A 26,470-nucleotide genomic window follows, 5' to 3' on the forward strand; every position below is an offset into this window, starting at 1 on the left:
ACTCTAGAGAAGTGGGGTGGGGGGCATCCAGCAAATGTGTTTGGTAAAGGGCCAGATAGCAAATATTTTAGTTTCTGTGGGCCATATGGTCTCTATTACCGTTATCCTGTTGTGGTGGGAAAACAGACATGAATAAATGGGTGTGGCAGTCTTCAAATATGATTTTACTTGCAAAAACATATGGTGGGCCATATGCTGTAGTTTGCGGACTACTGCCCTAGGGAAAGTCTGCATACATACACAGATAATGCAAGAGTCTCTCGAGGTGTATACAACACAACATCAAACTGTTTATAAAAATCCTACATATTCTATGTCTTTTTCATCTTGGTTGTTCCATTCCATCTTATGTTTCTCAAAGTCAGGTGGTTTCTAGGTGTAGTTCATTTTTTCACTGCTATTCCACTGAATAGCAATTAATTGAATGAAATAGAGTATCACAAATTTTTTATCCATCATCCTATCAGTACATATTTAACTTGGTTCCAGTTTTTGTCTTCTGATGTGGTTTTCTAATACATATTCTCTTCAGCACTATACAAAAACATCCCCAATATGCACCTCGACAGCACTCGATATTGTCAAATTTCTTAACTCTTGACTATTTACCACAGATAAGATGATATGTCATAACTTACATTTCCCTGATTGCCAAAGAGGTTGAACATCCTTTCCTAACACTGTGATGATGTGGATTTCCTCTTCTGTGAAATTTTTATTTGAAATTTACTTTTGGTCAGGGAAAGTTTGGGGAAGATTTTTTTCTTTTTCCTACTAACTTATCAGAGTTCTTTCTATATAGTGTTGATTATATATGATGCAAAAATGTTCTAATTTGGCATTTTTACAAATTTTAAGATGTCTCTTGATGCTGTTAAATATATCTGTATTTTCTTACATGCTTAGCATTTTGTGTCTTTTTAGGGACATTTTTTTCCTATCTCAGAGTTAGAAAAATATTCTCCTATAGTAGCTTCTAAAACTTTTGTTGCTATAGAGGACTAGGGCTACTTGAAGAAAATAATTGATTCTAGGTCTGGGGCAGGAAAAATACAGGATGAGTCTAAACATGTTGTTATGCCAGAAAGCAAAGAAGCCATTAAAGACTACTAGGGTCGTGTCAAAAGGACCCAGAAACCAACATGAAAAAGCTCCCACTAACCAAAAATAAGGCAACTTGAGCATGAAAAAGAAATGATAGTGGCAATGAATTTAAACATTTCAAGTATATTAAAATTCATGAGTTAAAATGATACTTAAAGGGAAAAACACTAAAGAATACACCAACAAAACTATGGAATTTCATGGGAATATATTTAAGACAGGTTAATAATTTTCTTCAAAACTTGTAATTTTAGGATAAAAAGAAATCTAGATTGAAAGAGATTTTATATATAATTGAAATTTGTGAACTTATTTGAATTAACCAACTACAAAAGGAGAAAATTAAGAATCAAGTAGAGAAATTTAAAGAATGATGGGCTTTCTGATGGCAGGAAGAAATTACTTAATGTTTCAGTTATGATAAAGATATTGTTTTATGATTTTAAAGAGTCCTTACCTTTAGTGAGATGTACTGAAATGTTTGCGGAAAACATGGGATGATGCCTAGAATTTGTGTCAAGGCAGATTCTAAGTTCATCTAAGTTCAAAGTTGAGGGAGAAAGAGAGTAGAGGAAGAGACCTTGAGTGATCATAACTAGAGCTAGCTGGTGAGTATATGGAAGCTCATGAAATTGGTATCTCTACTTTTGTATGTATTTGAAATCTTCTATAATAAAAGTAAAATAAAAATCAGTATCTTAATGCAATAAAAGCCTACTTTTCGTTTCTCCATTGTCCCGTGTGAATCAGTAGGTAGAGGGTGAACAGTCTGCTCTTGATGGCCATTCTCAGACCTGGGTGTAGTATCTGATGTTGTCCAGCAAAAGAGCCTAGGGCAAAGCTCGCGTGCTAATGGTTATCATTGGGTCCCATTCCAGGGCATCGAGAGGAAGAGAGAAGGAAAGTGATACAGAGGAAGAAGGAAAGCTATTACCTTGTTGGCCAGAGCTTGAAAACCCAGCCAGATTCACACATCTCATTCATCTCAGAGAAGCTGTATGAAAATAGCACCTGTTGGAACAGCCTTTCAAAGTGAAACTGAGAGGGGTTATTCTATTCTCTATGGGCTTATTCTATTCTCTGGTCTCTCTGGTCCAAGTTATTCTGTGGAACATTAACTCTTTTAGCTTCTGGGCTGTTTCCCAGCCCTTCTGGACAGCTGTTGAGAGAAGCATCTCTAACACAGAAAATGCTTTGATGTTGTTCTTTCATTTTAGATGCCTTTCTTAAACGCATGGGGATACTTGTCAGTCTACTGTTTTAGAGTAGTGGGGCATCAAAAAGTTAAGTGGAAACTCTGTTTAGAAAGGAACCAGGGAGGAAAGGAGAGAAATGTAGAATGTAGAATGATCTAGCTAGGCTGTTTCTTTGGGCGATCCCCAGTATTATTATCTTCAGATGCCCAGAGAAGACCGTTTTGGCCTCCTCCTAGCTGCAAGATAATGACTACTGGATTTCTGGGGCCCAGGGGGACCTGCACAGTTCAGAATTTAAACTTGCACTTACTCCTCTTACGTCATTACAGCAACCCTGATCTTAGCCGTGTCCAGTGTACTACTATCTGAAGGCGACCATCTGGTTCACTGTCTCTAGAGAATCAGCCTCCAGTCACCTGCCAGTCTTCCTGGACAGGGAGGGGCAGCACTGGCTGCATGGGTGGTGGAAACGGATCTGAATGTCAAATCGACTATCAATTGTCCCACTGGTCTGTTTCTGCTTCAAGCTTCCATCCTAGTGCTGCTAATTCTTCAGCCTTTACAGACATTCTGCTGGCACATGAAATTGATTATCAGCCTTCCCCATTGCTCATTCTCTAGGACTCAATGATCTTGGTTCTTCCAAGCCAATTATCACCCATAATAACCAATCTACTCTTTTAGCCTCCAAAAAGCTACTGCTGTTATATTCTCTTCAATTCCCTTCATCTTCCTAACTTAACTGCTTTAAACCAACAGCAGCCAAAATAAGAAAACCGTTATTTTCTCACGTGATTTTAGGAACGTCCTGAGGTTAAATGAGTGTCTGTAATCTGTGTCTCTAACCAGATGTCCCACTTGCTTGTCCAGCAAGCAGCCCTCCAGACATGTGTCCCTCCGCAGATGGTGTCATGGGACTGATGGCATTGTGACTCTGATTGCAGGAATTTTCAGTGTTGCGGAAGAGACATTTTTGTACTATTGGGGGCCTTCTGGTGACCAACATATTTTACCCCAGAGGTTTCTCCTCATGCATGAGTTGTGTCATGACTCCTTAATGATGCATATCTGAGTCAAGTGATTTACCTGCTGCGACTTTTCAATATGTTTTCAAGCTTAAATTGTGGGGTCAGCTCTAAATCTTGCCTTCGTTTATATTTTCCCTTCCTATGTCAGCACCCAAACCCTTCCTCCTCATCCTCTCCTCCACCTCCCTGCAAGCCTGGCGTGATAGGGCTCAGGGTAACCAAGTAGGTACTGCCCTGCTCTCAGCCAGGAATGCATTCTCTTGCCCCTGGTTTCAGTTACTGGGCCAGAAGACCTGAGACAAAGAGCTTTCCAAGCCCATCATATTGCATAAGCATCGCGATGCTTATTCCTGCCAGTTAGGGAGGTGAGTAAATCATTTTTTCTAACACTCTGGAGCCAGGTTTCTTGGAAGTTAATGTGCATACCTATCTCCCAGAGATCTTAATATTCAGATTCTGATAAACCAGGTCTTAGATGAGGCCTGAGATTGCACCATTCTAACAGGTTCCTCATTGATGGATCCTTGTTAGACCAGATGCCACTGCTCTGAGGCCACACTTTAAGTAGCAAAGCTCTGGGTGCTCTTTCCTTCTTTATGTCCTGTCTACAACCTCCCCCACTGATGAGTGTGGTGGACACTGTTGGTGCTTTGCCTGTATGCTCATCCCCAGCTTCTGTCCACTTGCTGCTAATGGCTTGCATCTGGAACATTCAGAAACTTTCCAGTGGATGCCAAAGCCATGTCTTCAGTAATGAGAACTGGGAGTACCTGTGAGTTTTACATCTCCCAGGAAAGGCCCACAGCCAGTAGCTGACAGATGTGAGAATACAAAAGCCCAATTTCTATGTTCTGAGTGTTACGTTCTAGAGCTCCCCGTGGGGTCAGGCCAAGTCTGGGACTTCACCTGAAATTCCACCCTCATTTGGCTGTTTCTCCTTCCTCATCCCCCTGAGCCATTCCTGGTTTCCCCCAAAGGGAAATCACTTTTCCAAGAATCATAGGCTTGAGGTCTGTTTCAGAGAGAATGCAACCTAAAACAGGTGGCCTTCTCCAAGAGAGAGATGAATAATAGAAAAACCCCACCTGAAGGGACTGTGCTGCTGTGTGCCAGCACCCAGCATAGCACCTGGCATGTGGTAGGTGCTTTGTCAATTTTAATTTGATGAAGGTAATTTATATATCTGGGCCCACAAAATGGAGGCCCTACCCACTGGCCTGGCCCACCTCACAAATCTAAACCAAAGTCAGCCTGCACTTAAGAGGAAATGCCTGTCAAGGAAAGCGAACACAGACCAGTCACAGTGCTGCCACTCAGCCTTAGCTAGCTCACCTTACCCTAGAAAACAGGACCCGCCGGCCTTCTAACGTAATCCCCAGCCTCCTAGCCAGTCCTGCCCTGTTACCCATCTCTCCTAAGGCGCCATAAACTTCACTCTTGCCTCTCCCTCCAGAACGGTGCTCCACTGCCTGTGATGCACCCATTGTTTCCCTTGAATAAAGGACACCAAAGTCTTTACTAAATTGTTTTAGTTTTGGCAAACAGAATGCCTTGTATGACTGAATCAAATTTCTCAAGAAAGTTGATTTAGAGCAGCCTGGGTGGCTCAGCAGTTTAGCGCTGCCTTCAGCCCAGGGCGTGATCTTGGAGTCCCAGGATCGAGTCCCATGTCAGGCTCCCTGCATGGAGTCTGCTTCGCCCTCTGCCTGTGTCTCTGCCTCTCTCTCTCTCTCTGTGTGTATCTCTCATGAATAAATAAAACCTTTTTTTAAAAAAAAAAAAAGTTGATTTAAAACCTTATCTGATTTTCAGATCATGTGGTCACAGTAGAACTGGAGCCCCCCTCCTACACAAATGCCTGCCCAAGTAGGGCAGTCCCATTTCCACCCACACCTCTAAACCCCCCAGTACTACTGGGATCCCCAGAGGTACAGAAGGTTCAGCAACAAATGCCCTCAGATCTCACTCTTTTAACATAGATCTGAACTGGGGGATCCCTGTGTGGCTCAGCGGTTTAGCACCTGCCTTCCGCACAGGGCGTGATCCTGGAATCCCGGGATCAAGTCCCGCATCGGGCTTCCTGCGTGGAGCCTGCTTCTCCCTCTGCCTGTGTCTCTGCCTCTCTCTCTATCTCTCTCTCTCTCTCTCTCTCTCTCTCTCTTTCTCTCTCTGTCTCTCATGAATAAATGAATAAAAATATTTTTTAAAAAACCACACAGATCTGAACTGAAGACCTCAGTAGTTGGCATGGCTGTCCTAGTCCCTTTCACCCCCCACCCCCTCCCACCCCGACTCCAGGAAAGAACACCAGAATATCTAGTAAATTGCCACATCAACACAGAGCTGCTGACCCGGCACTCCCTGGTAATACAGCTTTCTAATCATGAGGAAAGACAGGAAGATGGCTCCACACGCAAGCCCATTTCCTGCATATTTGCAATGGCAGGACTTCACACAGCTGCTGGATGGTGTAGCAACCCCACGGTGCACGTATTCTTGCAACATGTTTGGAATGCAGGCCCGGCAGACGCATGTGGATTCGAGCATCGTCATTCGGGATTTACACGGAGCATTATGAAGAAAATGCTCACAAAATCTTATTATGGTCCCTCAAATTATTGCATAGCGTAATAAGAAATGAGGCAGAAGGTCAGAGTATATCATGGCTCATGCGGACACAATGTGAAATAATGAAATTATAGACACAGTCGATCAAAGAAACACCCAAACATTAAAAAGGTGAAACAAATGTTTTGCTGTACTGACAATTTCCATCTCTGAGGAGGAGTTTGAAGCATCGTATGTTGGCTTACAAAGGAATGAAGTGGGAGACAAAGGATGTTTGCTTAAAACACTCTCTGGGAATGGCAAGTGAGTCTCTGTGTCTTATATTTTGCATTGCTGTTTCCATCCACTGGTTCTTCACGCAATTTTCTCTTGTTTAGTGGTTTTTCGTAGCCTTGTCCCACTTTAGTTACTTCTAATTATTCCTTCATGCTTTCGTAAGAGACTATGAAGCCTCATTAGTGTGGAAACAAAGACTGAGACTTTTCCTTGCTTCCACTGGGATTATGCACCTCATGTCCGAGGAGAGACAGACGGCATCCTGAGGTCATTAATAACACTGTCTGTCAGATCTGGCTATGGTCTCTCAAAGACTAAGACCCTGAATAAACCTGGACCCCTTAGGAGAAACTAGAGTCTTTATGAATTTTGCCATATTGATATCTGAAGCCCTTGTGAATATAATAGGAGTGTATGAAAGTTCTTTCCTCTCTGTGAATGGATTCATGGAAATTCAGAAACCATGATAATTTTGCACATTATTTCCTCAGGAAGCCTAAAGCTAACTTTTTCTCTCCCTTTCTGAGTGTTTGTGTCTCTCAGTCTTCCTTTGATGCCCATTCCTCCAGCTTCCACCCAGATAAAGCCCGTCCGTGTTTACCACAACACCACCAGAAATGTGTGGCCCATAGTATAGCCTGTCCTGACAGTGCAGTGACCAGAAATAATCAAGCAATTGTACCCTTTGCCTTGATCTCCTGGGAGAACACTGAAGGGTTTCCCCCGGCAGCCCAGAGCACCTCCTGGTAAGTCCCTTGACCATTCTCTTCTCACCCCTCTTCCTATGGCTCCAGCTCCCGCTCTGCGTCAATCATCCATTCAGAACCCCTTGCTAAGATGACAAGTCATTGGCCTCTCTCCTCGCTTCCTTTTTATCAGCCCTAAAGGACTGTATCAGTTCATTTACCCTCTGGCTTCTTTTCATTTCCTCTTTGTTATATGCATTACTCAGCCTCTCCTGCCTGGAAGTGAATCCATGAAGCAAGAAAGCTCCCCACCTAATAGCAGACAGAATGGAGGGAAGCAGGGGTGGGGAACATTGTGTGAAGACTCATGCATTAACAATTCATTATTGTAATGATTTATTAACTTATTTTTATTATTTATACGATGAAGTTAATAAATCATTACACATTTTTAATTCAATTTAAAATGGTGGTTTAGGTTATTTTAACTGGAGAGTGTTCTATTATGGTCATAAAACTCATCTATGGCCACAAACAGCTGAGCAGAGTAATCACCTCTCCCTATTCCCCACCCCACCTCACCCAACTACTCTTAACTTGTTTAAACCTGTGTATTCCTTCCTGACTCCCACTTTCTGGCTCCATATTCCAATTCTCATAACTGCTTTTTGGCTTCCTTGGACCTTAGCGATTCATTCTTTTTCTTTCTTCTTTCTTTCTTTCTTTCTTTCTTTCTTTCTTTCTTTCTTTCTTTCTTTCTTTTTTTTTTTTTTTTTTTACAATTCTTAAATTTCCCCTTTTGCTCTTTTTTGGGTAAACAGTTCACATCTGACTTCAGTTCTTCTTGTTCCTTGCCCTAGATATAACCATTTCCTGGGCTGAGAACTACCCCTGACCCCTCACCACACACCTGGTTCCCTACTAGTACCCCAGATCCAAACAGATGGTGGTTTCCTTGTCTGTCTTACACTCTTGGCTATGATTTTACAGTATACTGTAGTTGACTTTGCTTCAAGTAAAGCAAGTATCCAGTGAATGTTGAGTGATTTTCATTCCATTGAACTATTTCTCATAGTGCTCAATCAAGCTCCCTGGCTACCCTAAGCCATCTTCCACATCCATGCGGGCACCTTCTCGGGGAGCCCTCCAGGAAGCATGTCCTCCTTCCTGCTTCAGCCCATAGTCCTCTTCCATTGATGCTTCCTTATTTGTGCTTCCCCTATTTTCATACCTATATATAGTCTGTTTTTCCAATGAAGAGAGCACAAGATTTATTGAATTAATAACAATAACAACAGCATAGTGATAAATAACTGTTGTTGCATAAGAACGGTTGTTGAGTAGCAACCACGGGCATTCACAGTACTGAGGGATTTACATGTAATCTTGGTTTAATGTTTACAATAACCAATGCATTAGTACTATTGTTTCTCCATTTCAGAGGAGAAAACTGCACTTTAGAAGCCATTTAGGCTACACAGCCAGTGAGGATCAGAGCTGGAACTCCCATTCTCTCAGGGCAGAGTTAAGGGCATTCCAATTCCTGGATTTGTGCTTTGGGGTGGTGGGTGTTAGGGGCTGAGGGCCAGAGAGCCCGAGATCAGCAGGGGATGCACCTCCAAGCCCCAGAGAGAAAGCATACTGCATGACACACCGTCTAGTTTCACATGGCTCTACTCAGTTGACTATACCACTTTTCTTAAGTCTCTTAAAACAGTTTCAGCCTTGTCCTAATCAAGTTTCAGAGTATCAAAAGGTAGATGATGTTTGGCAACCAGGAATTATCTTCTATTACCATACATGCGGAAACCCACTTTTGTTTTCATTAAGAAAGAAGGGTATTTCCATACTTAATCCTCTCAGAGCACTTCTTGGTTTTCTCGACTGGATTATCTAGTTATATTCCCTTCCTGAAAGCCTTAAAACATTCTATTATTGTCTATCGTGGCATTCATTATATTGTTCTTAGCATTAGATGTTTTTTAAAAAGATTTATTTCTTTATTTGAGAGACAGATTAGACATGAATGGGAGGAGCAGAGGGAGAGGTAGAGAGAATCTCAAGCCGAGCATGGCGCTGGAGGTAGGGCTTGATCTCACGACTGTGAAGTCATGACCTGAGCCAAAACCAGGAGTTGGACGCTTAACCAATTGCACCACCCAGGTGCCCCTACAGTTGTTGTTGCTGTTGTTTTTAAATTCCTTCATCAGATTGGATTAAATGTGCTAACAGGGACCGCGTCTTCCTCCTCTTTAATTTCCTACAGCAAGTCACTGTTAACTAATGTCAAGAAAGAATGCTTGCATTAGGTGGGATTTCCCAAACTTGGTGCTACTGATATTTTGGGCTGGATGATTCTTTGTTGTGGGGGCTGTCCTGTACCATAGGATATTTAGCAGCATTTTTGCTTCCATGATCTATCGGCCCTCCTCTCAGACTCCCAAATTGACAAAAATGTCTCCAGACATTGCCAAAAGTCACCTGAGAGATAAAAACCGCTCATGGCTGAGAACCATTGATAAAGAATATTGTACAATTCAAGTGCTTTCACATAAAAGACAGCTGTAAAAATATTAAAGAAAAGAGGGATAAATAAAACCTGGCTTAAGTTAGATGAATCATGTAATTTTCAAATATATATTTTGGCAATTTATTTCTCATGGCTACCAGCCTCTAAGAGCTCATGCTCCGTATTTTGGCAATTTAAGAAAAGGTCTCAAAATAGATGGAAGAAAGGGAATTAGCATTTATGTAGTATACCTATTGAATATTAGGTACTTAACTTATAGTGACTCACTTAATGTCCAACAAAATGTAATGGAATAAGGTAATATCAGGACTTAGGGAAGGTTCTGTTTTCTTACATGTTCTCCCCTGAAAATCTACCATCAATGGGGTAATAAAAGAACAGCATTAATACTTAAACCTGTGGGCTATAGAGGTAGATAGTGGATTCCAAGCCTGGTTTTGTCACTTAATAGCTGCTTGGGGCAAGTTACTTAAACTTGCTGAGCTTCAATTGACTCATTCGCAAAGATGAGTTTAATTATAGCGCCTCTTCATAGAGTTTTGTGAAGATTAAATGAAATAATGTGTGCACAGTGCTTAGAACACTACCAAACCTTGGTACTCAATAATAGTATCTAAAAATAAAAATATTAATTGTGCACAAAAAGAAGTACATCATTTGCAAGCTCATTAATTGTAAGATAGAACCCAATTTCAGAGGCATTAGAATACACATTTATCATTTCTCTGAGAACTATTGATATTCAGTATCTTTTCATGTACTTATTGGCCACCTGCCTTATTTTCTTTTGTGATATATCTACTATTTTATTTTTTAGAATATTTTATTTACTTATTCATGAGTGACACACAGAGAGAGGTAGAGACACAGGCAGAGGGAGAAGCAGGCTCCAGACAGGGAGCTTGATGTGGGACTCCATCCCGGGTCTCCAGGATCACACACTGGGCTGAAGGCGGCGCTAAAACGCTGAGCCACCCGGGCTGCCTGACTCACATGACTTTAAATGAATCTGGAAATCATTAGGTTGAGTAAAAGAAGCCAGACACAAAAGAGTAGATGCTGTATTATTCCATTTATACAGAATTCTAGTAAAAGCAGACTCATCTAGAGCAATAGAATGCAGATTAGCGGTTGTCTAAGAATGGAGATGGAGACAGGATGGATTGCAAAAAGACCTGAGGAAATACTAGAGGCTGATGGAAATATTTGGTATCTTGATTATGCTGGCGTGTACACAGTATGTAAACTAATCAAATAGTTCCTTTTATATATGTGGTGCTTTTTTGTTTTGAAGGTAGACTTAATTTCCTTTTATTCTTTTTATTGTTTTTTAGTTAAATTCCAGTGAGTTAACATACAGTGTAATATTAGTTTCAGGTATATAATATAGTGATTCAGCATTTCCATACAATACTTGGTATTTATCACGAAGAGTGTTTCTTAACTGGACTATTCATTTTAGGAATGTTGAGTTTTATAAGTACTGTATAGATTTTGGATACTAACCCTTTATCAGGTATGTCATTTGCAAATATCTTCTCCCACTCCATAGGCTGCCTTTCAGTTTTGTTGATCATTTCCTTCATTGTTGCAGAAGTTTTTTATCTTTTTTTTTAAGATTTTATTCATTTATTCATGAGAGACACACAGAAAGAGAGAGGCAGAGACACAGGCAGAGGGAGAAGCAGGCTCCATGCAGGGAGCCCGACATGGGACCGGACCCGGGTCTCCAGGATCAGGCCCTGGGCGGAAGGTGGCGCTAAACCACTGAGCCACCCACCCAGGCTGCCCAGAAGTTTTTATCTTGTTGATGTCGGAGTAGTTTATTTTTGCTTTTGTTTTCCTTGCCTCAGGAGGCATACCTAGAAAGTTCCTATGGCCAATATCAAAGAGGTCACTGCCAGTGTTCTCCTCTAGGATTTTTATGGTTTCAGGTCTCACATTTAGATCTGTAATCCATTTTGAATTTACTTTTGTGTATAGTGTAAGAAAGTGGTCCAGTTTCATTCTCTTGCATGTGGCTGTCCAGTTTTCCCAACACCATTTGTTGAAGAGACTGTCTTTTTCCCATTGGATATTCTTTCTGGCTTTGTTGAAGATTAATTGGCCATATAGTTGCAGGTTCATTTCTGGGTTTTCTATTTGTTCCATTGATCTATGTGTCTATTCTTTTTTTTTTTTTTTAAGATTTTCTTTATTTATTCGTGAGAGACACACAGAGAGGCAGAAACACAGGCAGAGAGACAGGCAGGCCTGATGTGGGGCTCGATCTCGGATCCTGGGATCACGCCCTGAGCCGAAGGCAGATGCTCAACTGCTGAGCCACCCAGGCATCCCTATGTGTCTATTCTTGTGAGTATCATACTATTTTGATCACTACAGCTTTGTAATATAATGTTAAGTCCAGAATCGTGATGCCTCCAGCTTTGCTTTGCTTTTTCAAGATTGCTTGGACTACTTAGATTCTTCTGTGGTTCCATACAAATTTTAGGATTATTTATTCTAGCGCTGTGAAAAATGCTGTTGGTATTTTGATAGGGATTGCATTAAATCTGTAGATTGCTCTGGGTACTATAGACATTTTAACAATATTTGTTCTTCCCAGTCCATGAGTATGAAATGTCTAATGGAATTTGTGACACTAAACCAGCCCTGCAAGAAATATTAAAGGGAACTCTTTGAGTGGAAAAGAAAGATCTAAAGTGAGAAAGATAAAAAGGGATCAGAGAAAATATCCAAACAATGACAAAACAAGTAATAAAATGGTAAATATATATATCTATCACTAATTACTCTGAATCAAAAGAATAAGGTGTCAGAATGGGAAAAAAAAAAGACCCATCTAAATTCTGCCTATAAGAGACTCAATTTTTTTCTACTTTTTTGAAAATATTTTATTTATTTATTCATGAGAAACACAGAGAAAGAGAGACAGAGACATATGCAGAGGGAGAAGCAGGCTCCATGCCGGAAGCCCAATGTGGGACTTGATCCTGGGACTCTGAGATCATGTCCTAAGCTGAAGGCTCAACCACTGAGCCACCCAGGCATCCCTAAGAGACTCATTTTAGACCAAAGTCATCAGCAGGTTGAAAGTGAGGGTACGGGGAAACATTTATCATTCAAATGGATGCCAAAAGAAAGCCAGAGTAGTGATACTTACATCAGAAAAACTAGAGTTTAAAACAAAGACTGTAATGAGATAAAGAAGGGCAGTATATCATAATAAAGGGAAAAATCCAATAAGAAGATCTAACAATTGTAAATATCTATGCACCCAACAAAGGAGTACGCAAATATATAAAAAGATTCATAACAAACATAAACGAACTAAGTGATAATAATACAATAATAGTATGGGACTTTAACACCTTACTCACAGCAATGGATAAATAGAAAACAAGGATACAGTGGCTTTGAATGACACACTGGACCAGATGGACTGAACAGATATATTCAGAGCATTCCCTCCTAAAACACCAGAATACACATTCCTTTCAAATGCACATGGACATTCTCCAGAACAGATCACATGTTAGGTCACAAATCAGGCCTGAACAAATACAAAAAGATTGAAATTATACCATGCATCTTTTCTGACCACAACGTTATAAAACTTAAAGTCAAGAAAAAAAAGAAAAAATTTGGAAAGACTACAAATACATGCAGATTAAACAATGAATGGGTCAACCAAGAAATCAAAGAAGAAAATTTTTTAAAAATACATGGAAACAAATGAAAATGAAAACACAACAGCCCAAAACCTTTGGGATGCAGCAAAAGCAGTCCTAAGAGGGAAGTAGGTAGCAATGCAGTCCTACCTTAAGAAGCAACAAAAATCTCAAATAAAAAACCTAACCTTACTCCTAAAAGAGCTAGAAAAGAAATGCCAAATGAAGCCTAAAACCAGCAGCAGGAAGGAAATAACAATGATTAAAGCAGAAATAAATGATAGGGAATAAAAAAAAAAACCCACAATAGAACAGATCAATAATATATAATATATATTATGCAAATTTTATATATTGTACTCTGAAAACCATAGAACGATGAAATAAATTGAAGATGACACAAAGAAATGAGAGACATTTCGTGCTCATAGATTAGAAGGACAAATAGTGTTCAAATGCAGCTTATTATACATAACATGTCGATAAAGTTGTAAAAAAATATGCATTTGAGATCAAGGAGATACAAAATTTTTCTCATCAGTTAATGCAGAATTAAGATCCTTCACTCACCTCATGCCAACTCCAGCATCTGTCAGACTCCTTAAACAACATTAATACTCCTTACTTTACTAGTGGCTGACATTGGCTCTTGGTGGTATAAGTTCATTACCTGTCCTCTAGAGGTCAGCCTTGTTCCAGAAAAATAACTCAAACTGGTAAACATACTAGCTCACCTGGACTGTGGGAAGTAGCCTTAAGATGTATTGGAGGAAGTGTGTGTATGTGTATTTAGTCTTGCATCAAATAAAAAACTGGTGTGTTTTGGTATGACAGCCTCCTGCCCTACCACTGTCCAAAGAAAGCGTACCCCTAGAGTGAGTAAGTTGACAGCTAACATTCAATGGGAGGAGAACTCTTTAGAGAAGCCTAAAAGGGATCTTAAATTAGGAACTCTTGGTTTCATGCAGATGTTTGGGAGAAAACAGGCACATCTAGCTATTTGGGTTATTTTCTGCCAGAAGGGATGTTGGAACAATTTAGTAAAGAACAAGTATTCATTGAAGGTTGACTGTGTACCTGGAACAATGGTAAGTACTTTTATATGTGCCACCATATTAATCTTTACAACACTCTGAAGCTGGTGCTAGTCTTCCTATTTTTACTGAGGAAGCAGATGGCCAGAGAGGCAAAGTAAGTCTCCAAATTCCCATGGCAGTGGAGCCTGGTTTCAGGCCCTGGTCTTGCTACCTTCAAAACTTAATTATCACTGCAAGATACTACATTTTTGTTATTTTTTCTTTTTTATTTAAGTTCAATTAGCCAACATAAAGTACACACTTAGTTTCAGATGTAGTGGTCCTCTCAGGCCTTAACCCAAAGGTAGATAGAGTTCAGTAATATAAGCAATTTCAGGCTGTGGCTGATGTTTTGGCATATCCCACTAAGGGGGCACACAGTGTCATTGGATATGTTATTGAAAGGCTTTATCAAAAGTAGTGATAAGTTGTTTGAATTTGCAGATAACAAGAATCTAAGAAGAATAGTTCAGAAAATACATTCAAGTATATATCAAGCCCACAAATATAAAATTTAATAAGGATAGATTTAAAAAGAAAACCTTGCAGACATTTGCAAGAGCATTATAGAAAGAGGATTTCAGCATTTGAAAATGAGGCAATATTTTTGAGGGTATGGGTCCATGATTCCCACATCCTACAGGAGATTGATGGACCAAACTAGAAAGGGCTCCCAGTCAGGCTATTTGGAGGAAGCAGGAAAAGGGGTAATACAAAACAAAAATTCTTTGATTTCCATCGTACAGAAATTAGAACATCCAAGACAAGGGAAGGAATTTGGAACCAATTGAGACCTTGATCAACCAATTGAGATCCACATCAACACAGATGGCCTATCAAGAATGGTATTGTAGGGCTCCAGATTGCAAAGCAATTGACTCTTTCTTTTCAGCTCAAGTCTGATCTCAGGATTGTGAGATCGAGTCCTGCATCAGGCTCTGCTCTCTGCTTGAGTTTCCCTTTCCCTCTCCCTTTGCCCTCTCCCCTCCACTTGCTCTCTCTCTCTCTTTCTCAAATAAATAAATAAATCTTTTTAAAAAATGACAGAACTCTGGAATGCTCATTTCTTAGTTCTTCATGGAGCCAAGATGATGCTAAAGTGCTGGTCCACTTCAGAAATCTGCTAGGGCCACAAGATTGTTAAAATGACACATAATATTTCCTATAGCTTAGGATCATAGTGGTCAGGGAATCTGGCTGTATAGTCTAATTCTTCCCAGGTCAATCTGCTGATAGTATGTTCTAGTCAAGAAGAGCCCCTTCTTGGATCAGCCAAGCCTCTAAAATCCTGATTCCTCAGTTGAGGGCTTTGTCCTGAATGATCTGAATCTCTTTATTCCTTTTTTTTTAAAAAAAATTCCACAAACTTGGCAGCACTTCTATTTCCCTTCTGAGGCAAAGATGGTGTTGTGGTTAAAGAGAAACTTAGGGACAGTCGGGACATTAGTAATGTCTGGAGACATTTGTGACATTTGTGACTGTCACAGCTTGGGAGAAAATGGTGCTATTCTCGAGTCGGCAGAGACAATGGATACCACCAAATATATATATATCTTTTTTTTTTTTTCAAATATATATATCTCTTGATGTACAGGACGATCGACCACAACAAAGAATCATCTGGCAGAAAATTCCATTCATGTTGAGGTGTGAAAACCTGAGTCAGGCCAGGCAACTCCTTCCTGGAAAACCATTTGAAAAGTACAGATACAGTGAAGAAAACACTAGAGGTCAGTAAAAACTCATGAAATGTCGCTTCCTAGGCAATTGTCGCCTTGTTAAAAAGAGTCCCAAACTGTTTCTAAAACAATTTCTATATGGATTTTAGGAAGTAAGTAAATATATTGCAGTTTCTGAGAAGCAGGTCTTTCACTGTGGGAGAATGATTCACAAATAGGGAAATGGGGCAAAGTGAGGGCAAACCCTGCAGGGTTGGATTTGACTTTGATACATGGCTACCAGAGGGAATGCATGAACATATTGTATTATATTATATATCATAGCATATATCATATTATATCATATCATATCATGTTAAATGTTTTGTGCCTACCTAAGTGTCTTAGAAATGAAGATGCTCATAAAGCAAAGAGTACACCTGGCACCCAAATCTAGTTCTCTAAATACCACTCTTTACTTAAAGGAATTAGAGATTCTCAAAGAACTGGCTGATCTCAGGAACAGGACAGGGAAAGTACAGGATAATCCTGAGATACCTTATTGGACTAAACAGTAAGGAAGTACTCAAAGTGGGATGAGGACATGTCAAAATAACCTGGTGTTGGCCATCTTCCAATGGCCAGATTTGGGGCAATTTGTGCATGATAAAGAATAACAAGCTAATGGATAAAATATCTTAGGCTAATTTAAACAAGGGACAAATTAATGAGAGAAAAGATATTATTATGGATATATAGTAGCTACATTCCAGCAAGAATCATAAAAGTACATTAAAACCACTAGTTGAAATGAAAAGTTATAGAGAAGAGCATATTCACTATCTCAAAGGATCATCCCATAGACATATATAACTTTTTTCTAGATTGTATAGTAGATTTAAAAAAGGCAATATTTCACAAAGATTATTATAATATTCAGTTGCTTTGCCACCTGGATGGATTCAAGAAGCACTAATAAAGAGAAAGCTACATACACCAGCACTTCTTAGCCTGGGATCCATGTACAACTTTAGAGGTCTGGGAAATTGTGTGAAACGTTTTGTGTGAATGATGCAAGTGTGTCATTTTATGAGTAAAGATCAATAGCTTTTATCAGGGCAGCCCTGGTGGCCCAGCAGTTTAGCGCTGTCTTCAGCCCAGGGCCTGATCCTGGAGACCCGGGATCAAGTTCCACGTCGGGCTCCCTGCATGGAGCCTGCTTCTCCCTCTGCCTGTGTCTCTGCCTCTCTGTGTCTCTCTCTCTGTGTCTCTCATGAATAAATAAATTAAATCTTTTTAAAAATAGCTTTTATCAAATTCTAAAAGGATTCCATAACTTTAAAAAGTCCTGTTAAATAGAGGACATCCCACTCACATATAGCTACGTGTATTTATCACACATTTATGGGAAAGGTGTGTTTGCCAGTTAAAGCACTTTGCTTCATGAATGCATGGTATGCAACATTTCATTCATGGAAACTCTTAAAACATATTGCTTTCCATTAAAATTAAGCCATTGTGTCTTTTTCCACCACCAGAAAAAAATTTTTTTGAATTTTCTTCTGTATTCATATTTCTGCCCACCACCTTACAGATGGGAGTTTTTTAATGATTTGGTCATTTTGAAGAATCCTCTTAAGAGGGCAGTCTTGGAGTTCAAGGGCTCTCTCTACCAGTTTGTTCTTAGAGCCTAAGACCATTAAAAACAACCACAGCAATAGCTACATTTCCATTCTATCATTTTCCAGTTATGAAATACAGAACACTCAAAGTTTTTATTCAACTGGACTACTACTGTGCTAAACAGAGGGAAAATAATTTATGAGTATGATGAATTTTTGTGTTGTTTCTACACATGAAAATGAAAGTCTGTGTACATTTTGGTTTAAATCAACAAGGTTCTTTTTGCTACTCTTTCCTTTCTGCATGTGGGAGTGCAGTAACAGAGGAAGGAGGTAGGTAGGTTCCTGACAAGATACTTTACACAGAAGCAGTTTTCTCTTATTCTCACCTGGAGGCTACAATGATACTTTGGTAAAAGGAAATCCAGTGTTCTTGATCATTTTTCCTAAACTTCCCAAGTCTTGTCTGATTCCAGATTATGTTGATGGGTACCCACTTCATACTCCTGGATGATAAATATTTGGTTATTATGTGATAGCTATGATTAGAACAGGACAACATTTAAAGCCTCAACATATTATATGTGTGAAAATTCTCTTTCTTATCCCAATCCCTGTATTTTCTAAAACTAGCATATAAATCGTAAATGAAATGAATTTTTACCAAATGGCCTCAGCTGAAGTGGAATATTACAAGGAGGTAAACAGCCTAAGTAAAGTCTAGATGGAAAATGCTTTGAGAATGAGTTTTCCCCACTGCTTCTTCTTATTTATATACCTAAAGTAGTCCAACCCAATTCCCTAACTAGCATGGCAAAATTTTTGACAATAAAAATAAAATGTAAGATATACAACATACATATTAAATAAGAAGTTTGTAATATAACAATATATAATAATATAACAAGACTAAGAATGTGGATTCTTATTTACATATTCTACTAGAGTCTGTTGCAAAAAAAGAACTATACACAAAATAAATTCTGATTTATCTTTAAAATCTGTGTGCTAAGTAAGGTATTAATATATGGTAACTTTAAACATCTTTCCTCACTTTATTAACTAGTACTCTATTAAATTCAAGGCATTTGCCTCATGTCAGCCTTCTTATTTTATGTCTTCTCTGTGTCTTCATAGATCAAAAGCCCTACCCAATTTTAGAAATACGACCGCCAGCCTCTGACCTAAGCACATCATGACCCAGATAAAATTATTACTTAAAACCGGAAGCAAAAAAAAAAAAAAAAAAAAAAAAAAAAAAAAAAACCGGAAGCAAATAAATGCTTTTACTCTTATTTTTGTTTAAATTGTCATCATTATCATTACTATTAGTATTATAACTTACTCCTACAGTTTTGTTGTTTCTATTAAAATTGCTCATCAGTATTATGGTAGAGTATATGGCATGGGTTGTTAAAATTTTGTAGAATACCCACAGAAGTAGAGGGAGGGCTCTTTTCTAGAAAATTATATATGTTTCAATAGGAAACAATAAAATAGCATATGAATTATAGTCCATAGCTTTTATGGTTTTCTGTTTTAGAAAAAATTCCTAAATAGAATATTTGCTTCTAAACAACAATTCACAAAAACATTTAAATTTTATTTCTCAAACAATATTATTCCCCATATGGAAATATACAGTTTTCTGCTTTGAAATTGTAATTACTCCCATAAAATTATTTACAAGTGTTTACTCCCGATCCTTTGGCATAGATGACTTGGTCTTAGATAGAATTAGGTGAAGCTATTTTAAGTGTTCAAGTTAATGATTTATTCATTATTTTGACATGTATGTTCCCTTCATTCCTTGTTCTCAATTTTTGAATGTCAAGATCAAAGAGATTAATTCATGAGATACTTCATTTCAAATCTTGTTTTTAGTCTTATGCCAAATTTTTCTTAAAATGGCAGCATATACCTGCTACAACAGAATTGCACAGAGAACAGCCCTCAGGCATTCTGCCCTAGAAGAACAGCTGTGTGAGGGAGCTGAGGTTTTCTGGTGCAATGGAATCTCCTTGTTGCTATGTTGAAGGTGGAGAGAGAAATCTTTGGGTGGCACCATGTTCCATATGGATGTTCATGCAATGGGTGATGGCTGGCTTATTGACTAACTTCATTAGTACTTTCAATTCATGGATAGACCCAAGTATCTGAATACTTGGGACTGAATAAGGGACTGAATAAGCTATATACAAGGTGAGGCATATAAAGAAGTAAAGTCTGATGAATAGAAATGAAATATTTTTATCAAGTCGGAAGTACGGAATTTCTTTGAACCTATGGTTCATGCTATTATGGAACTCCATGGTCACTTTTGCTTTTCTATGTATATTACACACACATTTCAGACTCTTTTAAAACATATCTTCCTTATTTGAGGTAAAGACATTTTTCTTTAATCCATCCTATCTACTAGAAACCATTGTTAGTTTTTAAAAGCATTTATTTTCAAAATAAATGTTTTTTAGAAGTAGTACTAAACAATATTTAGATTCCTAATTTTTAAAAAGATTTACTTATTTGAGAGAGAGAGAGAGAGAGAGAGAGCTCTCATGCATGCTCGCACATGCATGAGCAGGGAATGGGGCAGAGGGAGAGGGAGAGAGAGAATCTCAAGCAGACTCCCGGCTTGGTGAGTGCCGGGAGTGTGGTGCCCCATGCAGGGCTCTATCTCACAACCCTAAGATCACGACTTGAGCTGAAATCAAGAGTTGGATGCTTAACTGACTGAGCCACTCAGGTGTTCCCTTAGATTTCTATTTAAAAAAAATTTAGTTATGGATTTTTAGATGTATTCCTTTTTTCTTTTACACAGGTATTTTCTCTCTCTTAATGGGTAGATATTTTTCTGTTTTATTTTGACTTTCCTCATTAGGTGAAATTTGCATAATTCTGTTTACAATTTCTGTCTTTGGATGTTAGGAAATTTAATGTATTTATGGGTGGTAGTTAATTTATGTGACTTTTTGGTGTGTCCTGTATGCAACATGCTTATCTATACCTGTTTTCAGGAAATAGAAATTGTGATCTAATTTTGATTGCATGTATTTCCTTCTATCAAATGGATTGTATGCTGTTTAAAACAAAATATATTAATCAAAGGTGTCAAACTACTTATACATTCAGTAAAGATTTTGTGATTAATCTTAAGCTGTCACGCATAACAGTGAAAAGAAAATGTTTATTCTTACATGTTTGGCATCATTTAGTATCAGTTTGAGGAGGGAGTTAAGTCTATAAGGGAATTAGTGATATTCTAGTAGACCCAGAAAAATTTACTTCCCCAAGGGAAAAGCAGAAAGAAACATGGCTAACAGAATAAAAATGAAAGAGTAGAAAATGACAGAAAAATCTCATGAGACAGAGTATGGAAATGTGCATTGTGAGGGGTGAAGTAATGCAATTTGGAGGGAGAAGGCAGAGGAATTTGAGGAATAAAATAATGAATGTACAGTAAAGACACAACTACAGTCCCACACTATCCAATCAGTATTGAAATGCAAGAATATAAAAAAAAAGTCAAAATGTTTTGAATTTTTGAAGAGAAAAAATACTAATACAGCAGGGCACCTGCTCAGGTAACTGATGATATAACCCAATGTAGAATTCAGAAAATATAATCAATGAAATCATTTGAGGACATATCCATGCAGTTAGCAAATTCATTTATGAAATTAATACTAAAATTATTTAGATATCTCTTCTTTTTTATCAATAACACTTTTTTTCATGAGTGAAACCAGTCACCGTATTAAAACAACAACAAAAAATTCTACTTGGGAGAGCAAGGGTTGGCATTCCATAATCCAAGGGCTCCCTCCAGCAGAATTGGCTTCCACATCTTCGAGAAGCATGTCCCTGCAAGAGGGACCTGTTTGTTTTATTTACATTAGAGATACAATAGTTTAGTATTTAGCCTCTATACATTCTGTTTGAACTAAAGATGAGACTCTTAGAATGTTATTTTTTTTTTTAAAAAACATTTCACAGAACTGTGTGAGTCCCACTTCCCCCAATTATACTTTTTTCCCTTTCCTTTCTTTTTCTTTTTTTCTTTTTCCTGCATAATCGATTAGAGGCATGGACATACAACTTTTAAAAAGAAGAAAAATCTCAGCATTACAATGAAAAAAAAAAAACCTATAGTTAAATTGTTGCTCTATGTTACTATATACCTTGTCCTTCCTCCCCACCTTTTATTTATTACTTCCTTGGCTTGTCCACCATTAATTGTCTTCTCATACATCTTTGGCTGCTTCTGACAGTACTTCATTTGGAAACTATGATGACTCAAATGTCTGCTTAGACAATGGAAGGTATTTACAACAAATTCTGGGAATGTGTTATTAGGGTGTACCAACCACAGAGGGTGTGCAAAGTGACTCGATGGAAAACACTCTAAGCAACTAATAAATTTTTAATAGTACAACATCACCAATATTTCCTCAGTGGTTACACATTACAGAATTTTTATTCAGTCCTGTCAAAATAATTGCTATATCTAACCTAAAGCAATTAAAATCTAAATTGGGAGGTAGTGGAGATTGAGAAACAATTTCATTACAATGTATCAGCATCACTGGAATGATTCACCTGATACGAGTTACCAATTAAATGGATTAAGGGAAGTGTTTAATATTAGGTTTATTATATCAATAAATTTAAATTCAAATGGTAAAGCTAAAAAAACAATGCTCTGACATGAGCAAAGGGATTGAAGGAGTTGTCCCCAACTCACTTAAAAGGAGAGATACATTCAAATTTTAAAAATCCAAGAAAAGTGTTCAAAACCATTTCTCTGAATCGTTCCCATCAGATAAAAACTAGAAATGCAGAATGCCTGCAAAATGACACCACAGAGGTAAGGAAGGGATTGGCATTAGATAATCAAGCCTGCAGATAACATGAAGAAGGAGCAAAATTAAGAGGGAGGAAGCAGAGAGACACAACACAGGAAGGGATGCCCCAAAGAGCATTCTTTATGCAGGGCTCCCAAACAGCTGTGCATTTTGGCAGCATGTAATTTTATTATTTTTAAAGATCTATTTATTTATTTATTTGAGAGGAAAAGAGGGAGTGCACAAGCATGGGGAGGGGCAGAGGGAAAGAGAGAGAGAAAGAGAATCCTCAAGCGGACTTCTCACTGAGCATGTAGCCTGACACTGGGCTCGATCCCAGGACCCTGAGATCGTGACCTGAGCCAAATATCACGAGTTGGATTACTTAATCACTTAACCTACTGAACAACCCAGGCACTTCTATAATTTTAAAGTTAACAATTTATCAAGCCCTTACTTGTGTGTTAACTTGTGAGTCTCCCAGCAGCCTACTGAAGGAGACAGACTTGGAAAGCCCATTCTGCATAGGAAGGAGATTGAGCTCCAAGTGGTGGGGGCCTCCCCCAACCCTGTTGGCTTCTCGATGCCCAGTTGGAATCTCTGACATGGAATCCTGGGCTCTTTCCATTCCATTATCAGGGTCCCCTGGTGAGGGACCTGAGATGATGAGCACCTAAAAGCCAGAAGAATGAAGAGTGTGATGAAGAGAAGTGGAAGCTATGTGGAGACAAACACAGGAAAGAGAATGAGCACACTTGCCTATGCAATGATTTCAAGTATGAAACTGCTTTGTCAACTTGAAAATCCTCTATAAATGTTATTTCTAAATTGTGCCCATGCCCACGAGAAAGGAAAGGAAGGAAATGACTCCTTTCTGTTCCTCTCTGCTTCATTTTCCACCACAGAGGCCCTGACTCTGAGTCTCACAACACAAACCAGTAAATAAGTCTGGGTCGATTGTGGTCAAGGTCTGGGGTCTCATATCAGACTTTCTGGGTTTGAAAATCCAGTCTGTCACTTTTTATTTCTGTGTTGAATTACTAAGCCTAAGCTTCAGTTTCCCATCTCTAAAATGGAGGAAACAGTAAGTCCTGCTTCTTAGGGGTTTGATGAGAATTACATGAAGTCACACGCGTGAGTGCCTGGCACATGCCCAAATAAATCATCGTAGGGAATTTCTACTTTCTTCTTTTTATGACCCCTTTATAAATAGTACAACATGTATTATAACTGCACACTATATGTAAGTTCCTACCTTTTTCTCTCAACCACATTAAAAAGACTCCTTTGGAACATGAGATCCTCTGATTTTGATGACATAAATTATAATTCTAGCCTGACCAACTTACTTTTCTACCTCAACTCAAACCAACATTCTTATTAGGCATCCATAGAGATCAACACCACATCTGCAAATGATTAGAATCAAATAATCTTACATTTGAAAGAGATCTCCGAGGAAGGTGTCTCACAGCATTGGCAACACCAATAAGCACCCGCTTGAGAAGCTCTGTGTCAGTGCACCTCTTTATGAAACAGCCAGGCTCATGGTTGCCCAGCTAAGCTTGCAAGAAAGGCCCTTCCCATTTGACCATAAATCTCCTTCCCTGTAATTCCCACCTATTCATTTTTGTTCTCATTCGGGGAGCTACACAACATTATCCACTTGTTCTTCACAGGGCCACAAAATATTGTAAGACAACCAACACACTTCCTAATGCAGGGCCTCTTTCCTTATTTGCTTTTCACAGGGCACCTTCTCTGGCTTCTCCTCATTCCAGTTGTCCTTGTGGGGAAGAGATTTAAGTGTTTTTGTAGCTCATTAGATTTGAGGGGATGGAATCTATCAGGAAGTAGGCTGACCAGACATCAATCAATGCCATCTCTAGCAGTAAAAAAAAAAAAAAAAAAAAAAAAAAAAAAAATTGTTTTGCATGGAATTGACATCCACCATATCCTGTCTCCAATCAAACTCATTTATGAAACCAGGAATGACTGTCTTCATGCACAGAGATGAATTAATGTGAGGTATCATAATAGGAAAAAATTGGTTGACCATAAAGACCTACTAATTCCACCTATTCCCTCTTTAAGATCATTTTATCCAACTGTGATTGTACTTCAGAATCTGCTTACTTCTTAGAGATCTTAACATTACTCTATATGTTCCAATTTTATGACGCATACTAAGGATATTGAAGCACACCACAAGGTACTGACAATGTAATCATGTAGCTTATAGTAGATGGATGCTATTTCACTGAACTTTCATAAGATTATCAAATTTGAGAGCTGAAAAGAACCATAGGAATCATTTACCGTAACGTCCTCATAGTGTGTATAAAGTGAGGTTTGGAGAGATTAACTGCTGAACCCACAGCCCTGTAGTGAGTTTGTGGCAAAAACCATGGTCAGATTTCAATGTCACTACCTATAGACTTGGCATTCATGCACTGTCTAACCATGGGAAAGGAAGTCTGTAAAAATAAATCTATCTAGCATTAATAATTTTTAATTAGCTGTAACTCAAACCTCATTTATCAGAAAGGCTTTATTTGTCTGTCTTATTTTTCTTCACAGCTCATAGCAATCACATTTCTTATGTAGAAATATATTTTTATATAAGGACTGAGATTTTGATTTTCATCCATATTCATGGTGCGTCTGAACAACTTAAACATCAAGCCAGAACAGGCCGAGAGGCCAGGGAACTGGGCTATCATGGCATCACAGACATGAGTTGCTATGAAAAACTGAGCAAATCATGGCTTGGTCTCCGCGTTTCCTCCCCCTGTTGGGCTGCCAGTGTCTGAGGATCCTTGCCACCAGGGATGAAGAAATGTTGAAGGTGAGGATGAGAAGTCTGTAGCCAGAGAGAAACAGGTAGGAACAATGTGAACTTGGAAGATGCATAAAATGCAGAAGAAAAGGAAGAAAGAGAGGAATTTAAAGAAAGCTACAGGGGAGAGATCCTTTCAATGCTGGGAGCAAGAACACACCAGCACAGTGCGGTGCAAAACATCCAGGTGGGGCTCAGGGGAAAGTACCTGAGAAGGAAGCGCAGGGAAAAGCCTGAGCATTGAGTTTGTGCATTTAGGCCTCGGGTGTTGGTGAAAATCAATTTAGTTGGTTGGCAGCAGGTCCAAAAGAGATATCAGTGCGTAGTATTTTTTTTAAAAATACACGTAAACCGATGACCAGCTGTGAGGGATGAAAGAGGAAATGTGCATGGCTGCTTTGAAAGCCTAAAACTTATACAAGTGGAAGCAGCAAGTCCCAGTGCAAGGGCATGTACTTACTTCATTTGGGGCCTCTGCTTATTTTTTTAAGTGGACATCGCACTGCATTAAGTAGTTGTTCAGGTGCTCATTTTAAAGCCCCAAGCCTTCGGCATGGAATCCTCAAGCAGTGCCTTTTCTTGTGGCTCTGGCTGCGAAGGCCAATGGTTCCCCTGTCCCAGGCTGATGTCCTCACTGCAGAGCACGACGACCATGCTCAGGTGGCCCTTGGTGGCGGTGGGCATTGCGAGGACCTGTGCCCAAGGCTCCCTTACAGAGCCAGGTCTGAAGTGTCATTGTGGCTGCATTTTCTGCTCTGCTTTGCTCTGGGGCTGTAGAAGGAAAAACCAAGAAAATAACAAAGCCAATTTCTTCTTGCTGTTCCATTTCAGGCATGGGAAATTCATGCTTATAGTCATCCTCCATCACTGCCCGTGTTGCGTGACCAAAACGAAATCTGTTCATCTTTCAGCAGAAATATCTGAGTGATCACTGTTGCAATGATTTGAAAGGAGGAGTCGTCTCAACAAAGCAGGCCCTGAAGTACAGAGTGTCTCTCAATATGTTATTTTCACTCAACTGTATGTGTTTGATGCCCAGAAGCAGTTAATTCACTTCAAAGAGCCAGGGAAAATGCACCAAAAGATCTTATCGGTAAAATTTTTTAAAAGTCAAATAGGCCCTTTCAAGAACAGAACTTAGAAATCTTTCCAGATCAAGTAAAATATGACTAATCTGGACGAATCTGTAGAATCAAGTTGCATGGTACAAAGTAGTCCAAAACAGCTAAGAATGTAGTGAAGTGCTAGGTGAGTTGCATATAATGAAGCTCCTTTAAGGAAATTTAGTTAAGACCCCAACCATATTTTATGTTTGTCTGTATGACAGACTAGGTAACATGACATAAAGATCCCTGCATTGTGTATGTAAATC

General features: G+C 38.9%; 1 long non-coding RNA gene across 3 annotated transcripts in view; it reads left to right on the forward strand.

Annotated features, from left to right (window-relative positions):
• LOC111093874 overlaps positions 1-26,470 on the forward strand; it is a 54,861-nt gene that overhangs the window by 23,142 nt on the left and 5,249 nt on the right. The window contains exons 1-4 of one of the 3 annotated variants that reach the window (XR_005353368.1): positions 11,683-11,740; positions 15,730-15,865; positions 24,840-25,107; positions 25,930-26,191. This is a non-coding gene — a long non-coding RNA (uncharacterized LOC111093874). Of the gene's footprint in view, positions 1-11,682; positions 11,741-15,729; positions 15,866-24,839; positions 25,108-25,929; positions 26,192-26,470 lie in introns of those variants that run through there. The other 2 variants (XR_005353367.1, XR_005353369.1) reach the window with 2 other exon arrangements.

This window comes from Canis lupus, chromosome 1 (assembly GCF_011100685.1).
Source record: "Canis lupus familiaris isolate Mischka breed German Shepherd chromosome 1, alternate assembly UU_Cfam_GSD_1.0, whole genome shotgun sequence".
Lineage (NCBI taxonomy): Eukaryota > Metazoa > Chordata > Mammalia > Carnivora > Canidae > Canis > Canis lupus.